This window comes from Blennius ocellaris, assembly GCF_963422515.1.
Source record: "Blennius ocellaris genome assembly, chromosome: 17".
Classification (NCBI taxonomy): Eukaryota; Metazoa; Chordata; class Actinopteri; order Blenniiformes; family Blenniidae; genus Blennius; species Blennius ocellaris.
Genome location: NC_137666.1, coordinates 10,097,716 through 10,103,715, shown reverse-complemented (window position 1 = coordinate 10,103,715; position 6,000 = coordinate 10,097,716).

The following is a 6,000-nucleotide window of genomic DNA, read 5'->3' as shown; positions in this document are numbered from 1 at the left end:
CTCTCTCTCACACACACACACACACACACACACACACACACACACACACAGACACACACACAGTAACTGGTGCTTTACCTCCCCTAGGAGTTGTTCTTAACTCGCTGACTGAGGCACGCTCTGTGTGCGTATTTGTGTGCGCGTGTCTCTGGTTGTGTGTGTGCTGGCGCGCACACGCGTGTTAATGCGGACCGTGCGTGGGGGGTGGGGGTTAGCATGTTTTTGTGTGTGTCTGTGCTGCTGACTCCACACATGATCCCCATTAAAGGCTGGCGGGAGTAGACACACACACACACACACACACACACACACACACACACACACACACACACACACACACACACACACACACACACACACACACACACACACACACACACACAAACTAATGTGCACATGCACATTACAGGTACATGTGCATCCACCAAACACACACACACATGTAATGTGGGGTTCTGTGAGGCCTGATCCCATTTCACCCCTGAGGCTTCTTTGGAGGCAAAAGGGCCCAACTTAAAATTGCCATCTGAATAAAAAAAAAAAAATCTTTTAAGCATTTTCATTGTTGGAAAAAAAAAAAAAAGACAGGTTTTCAAACATTAAAATTGACCTTGCTCTGGCCACTTAAACCTTTTCTCCAGCCACAGCAACACTGAAGACTGGGGGAGGTGGTGGGGGTGGAGGAGGGGGGGGGGGGGGGGGGGGGGGGTGATGTCATCAACATGTAAAACCTAACTTCATTCCTAGGCAACCACAAGTGTCCTAGGAAACCAGATGTGTCGTGAGCGTGAAGGAGAGTTTTGAGACTCACTTTAGTAAGTACTGTCGAATGAATAGTACAGGCCTCATTCATCAGCGCAGTGAAGAGGCCGATGATTCAGTGGCAGCAGAATTCTTGAAAAACAAGGGAGAGTTTAAAGTTAAAAGCCAAATTATTGAACTACTCTCGAACAATGTTAATAACCTAACCAGTGGCTAAAATATTAACCACGTGAACAAAGGTCAGATTTGCTTGTACTCCGATCAAAAAGCCAATGTCAATTAAATTGAGCATTATTTCTAATTATCTATTATCACAAAGTTTAGGTCTTTAAAAAATCCTGATCCAACACACTCATCTTGCTTTACTGACCACAGTGGCGTATGAAATTCATGTTTGGAGTTAATGTTCTTGTCATGTTTGCGGGACATCCAATCAAATCATTTGCGGGTCTTTTGAGGGTGCTTTACAAAGTCTGCTCAGAATAAAATACATTACCTTTGCAAATTTGGGCAATTCTGATCCCATTCTGTACAATCTAGGCCAAAAACTGAAAAGTGTGTTGTTTATGCAATGTATCAACTTCAGTCCATTAACAAGAGAGACATGGGCCGAGTTGACGATACAAAATATTTGACACAATTAATTTTACCTGAATAACTTGGACCATCTAACTGCAGTTGTATATGTGTCGGTATGCGATATAAATAAAATAAATGCAACTGGCAGAGCGTTTTTGAAAACTTCCACCTTGGGAGCCGTTAGCAAAAGGTTTCATTTTCAGTGGCTTTGTCATATAAAGGGACAACTGAAACACAATGAAAGTTTTCATTTTCTCTTGAAACACGAAAAGAAAATCAACAAATGCCTAACTGCCTTTATTAGACAAAAAACAAATAGATGCAGATTTCTCATAGGTGGCATTACTCTGCTTTTTTTTTCTTCCCCCAGATAAGATGTTAGATAAGAACTCAAGTTAAGATTTGCTCCTGGTATTAGCACGACTGACTCAGAAGCCATCAAAAACAGAATTAGATGAGACTACATCTATCAATTCATATTCTATAATCCAAATGGGCAAAGGCAGCGCACACATATCTCTTCAAAGTATTTCTGTGCGCTCGATGCAGTTTCCTTTTCTGGCTTTTACCAAGCAAACTTTCAAATCATCACTGGCTCAAATGGAACTGATCCAAAATTATCACATATCTCGAGTGTTACGGTACGTTTTCTTGGCAAATATAATGTTAGTGATTTGAAACTGCAAGCTTCTGAGTGGTTTTAACCTCCCTCAACCAAAACTCATTGAGCCGTCTTCTACCGGCATGTGAACCGAGTTGTTTCTGGTGAATTTTGTTGTTGTTCTCTGAAGAGATCATGCGGCTGGATTTCTTTGTTTTCTTCTTCTCTGTTTTCCCAATCTGGTGTTCCTCCCTTCTGTTCTCATTCACAAGTCCTGTATTTTTTAACTTTCACACATACAACTATGGAGGGAAGGAAGAATGGAGAGAATGGCCTTTTTGACCTTTTTTCTGGAATATTTTAGTGATTGTTGTCTTTAATCCGTTACTTTACTCAACCGCATCCTGTAATGCAATTGTTTTTAGCGTGTTACAATACCGTCTTGACTATCAATACATTCATGTATTTGTATTCATGCTTTTTAGTAAACCGTAAGTTGCAATTGGAGTTATACGTGTTTTTAAGGCGTTTTGTATAACGTAATGCAAGGGAAATCATGCAGCACATAATGCAATATTTCTGTTGGTGAATGTATCTCATTGGTATCACCTCCCTGTTTACTTTTCACTCGCCTACTGCTTTGTCAGAACTACATTACTATGTCGGAGTTGACATTTTCAACTGCTGCTGCTTCACAAAAAAAGTGTCCAATTGGTGAAACATGGCGAGATGAAATGCCACGTATTTGTCACCGGGGGTTTGCAATAGTTGTAAACATGTATTTACATTCACTGTTGTTTTCAGTTTACTGCCTCTATTGCATTTCTGACAAAGGAGTTGTTAAGAGGGGGGGGGGGGTATTTAGAGTATAAAACCATGCTTGGCAGCTTGTGTCATCAAGTCAACCCAATCTTAAACATAATATCTTATTAGCAATATTCTTCTTTTGTTGTAAAAAAAAAAATGAAAAAAAAGCTGCATTTCACCATTTTAAGGCACCAGCATTGGTCCCCAATGAATCAGTACACAAACATCCTGTTACATAATTGTCAAACCAGTGGAAGGATGAGCCAATTTGCAAAAAGCTTTCAATGTCACTTCATGTTGGTGGAAAACCCCAGGAGACACAGTGAGAGAAAGAAATTAGCGGATACCGGTAAAAACAAACAAACAACAAAAAAAACAAAACATGATGATATTCAAACTTTGTAGCTGCCAATATTTTGTCCAGTTTAGATTGACAGTGTAACCTTGATACACGCAAGACACATAATCAATGGATCAATGGTTGGATGGATGGATTAAGTTCATTTGAATTGAATCTGAAGATTATGCTAAATGTATAGGGCTGAAATATGAGTCTCTGTCCTAATGACATTGACAAATGAAAGGACCACAAATACACCGTTGCGAGCAGGTTTGTGAATATCAAGCTGAAGGCAAAGTAAAATTTGGGGAGTAAATCCAGCTCACTTATGCCAAACATACTGTTATCTTGTTGGCGAGGATCATCAATTTTAACTGTCACTGCTTCATATAAAAAAAACAAAAAAAAAACTTCATAGCATCTCTGCATCAGTGAGCCGTTTCCAGTGGACAGCAGCAATAAGACAGCAGGAAGGATAGATGCGATTTCAGAGGCCAGATCCACACCTCGAGATTTGTAATTTCAAGCGCATTCACTTCATTTCGACTTTGACAGTGGCATTACACTTTGTTCACTTCATAAAATCATTCTATTCCTCTCCTCGGGCTTGGATGGAAAAGAAAGCAAAAGGATAATATAATATTTTCCATTGGTTCCAGGAATCATAAATCCTAAGCACATTATAGAGGTTATAAAAATCAGGTGAGGTCACATAAAGTACACAGCATTGACAACAGCATATTGCTTACCACAAGTAATATAGAATGTATCTATGGATTTGTGACATAATACAATAAGTAAATAGCACTTGTAATTCTCAAAATTAATCTGATAATGAGATCTAATTCCCCATTTGATCTTAAATAATACATTTCCTGTTCATTTTTAATTGACCACAAGTGTGAGTGGAGGTTATTATGTCAGTTCGTGATATCACACAGCTCCAGATGAACATGCTGGTTAAAAATGCAACTCGGACAAAACTAGAATCCGAGTTGTAACAACTGGAGCACAGAATATTGACCCGGTTAATTGGTGCTGACACATAGCAAGAAGTATGGGAGTGACACTCTGGATCTGGAGCAAACCATAACAGGAGCACACATATCATAGCGTAGATAAGACAAGCCGTGTGATGGCAGACTAAACATAAACAATCTGCAGGTATACGTTCAGGGCCGAGGAATCTTTCCACTGCACTGGCACAGCAAAGTTGGTTACAGCTGATTGTCAAAGTGGAACAGAGATGGATATTCGGCAAAAGGTTTAGCGCAAATGGAAAAACACAACCGCGCCGATTTGCAGACCGAATAGCTAATATGTGCGTCACAGCCTCGATGTACCTCATGCAGATACGGTACTGTACAGTATTACCCTGATATGCAACTGTAGCATCAAAAACAAAGGCAGCATGAGAGATAATCAGTCTTAAGTCCTCATCTAAACTACACCCAGTCTGTCCAATGCCTGCTGGCCCTGGGGATTGTGCTGGAGTTTTAATCCACTTAAAAGCAGAGGACCTCCGCTGCTGTTTCCAAGGGGCTTGACCCATGTTGAATGTGCCCACACGCACACACACACACACACACACACACACACACACACACACACACACACACACACACACACACACACAAACAATCAGCAGTACACTGTGCATCACCATGCACAAATTCAGCCACTCCTCGTAAATACATTTTTTTTCCTCCCGTCACACATAAGGTATTAAGGTGGATGCACGAATGGAAGAAGGAAGCCCACGTATTAATCTATGCACACATTTAAAAGGCACTCTCAGGGTATGAGATGTATCGATCATGAAATTTACAATAACCGCTATGAAAAGCCAAGTCGGATATTTAAATTGTCTTTGTTCATAACAGCGAAGGAATGAAAACTCTAATTTAAACCCATAAGAAAGGTGATGGATTGCCAAGGCACAACCTAACGTTGACTGGATTTATTGAGGTGGGGTCAACAGTCATCCCAGCATTGTTCAACTCCACTTTCTACTGTTACAGTATGTGTACGTGTGTTCGTGAGCTCTCAACCTTTAACATGACAAGGATTTTGAAACGAATTTGCTCTTCTTCATTTTTTGTTGTTTTTTTTTGCTCCCCTGCACTAATGCAACTATAAAATACAAACAACGTACACACAGCAGAGTTCACGTTATTATAGAGAAAATCAACTGGGCTTAATTTTTTTTTTTTAAATGTGAGAAAAATATTTTTGGATCAAGTTTAAATGGTTTATTTTGTACATCGGATACATTTTCATACTTTTTTTTCTCTTCTTGCACCAACGTTTGTCGTTATCTAATTTGAAATGTACTAATTCCTTATTCTTGCGGAGGGAGGGTGAACCACTGACTTGAACAGCTGCTTCATGACCCAAAAAACTGTCAGTCTTTCCCTGGAATAAATTGTGGAATATACCATGTTTGGGTACAGGGGGGAGATGGGAAAGTGCATTTTCATGAAAGCGGGAGATGGTCACAAGCCGGCACAAACAGGAGGAATTGAAAATGACGTGTATAAACTCATCACGTGAATTCGTTAAAAAACGACTGTTTAAAGTGTCCGAGCAGGTAAAGAGAAAGAATAGCTCGAAGTTAACCCCCCCTGTGTTTCAGCGCCGTGTTTCTAGAGGACCCATAGTAGAATCAATTCAGCGAGAGGGGAGCTTGAAACCGTCCACTCATGCTTTCCTCCGAGTCTGAGAGAAACACAGTTGAAGGGAACGCACAGACCAGTCGGCCGCACTACATGCTCACAACAGGCAGGCTCCCTTCACTAACGAAAACAAGCGTTTTCTACCTGCATATCATTATAATAACACTCTACTTCCAACACTGTGCAAAAGATCTCTGGAATAGAAAAATGGATGTCGGGACAAGAACGACAGGAAT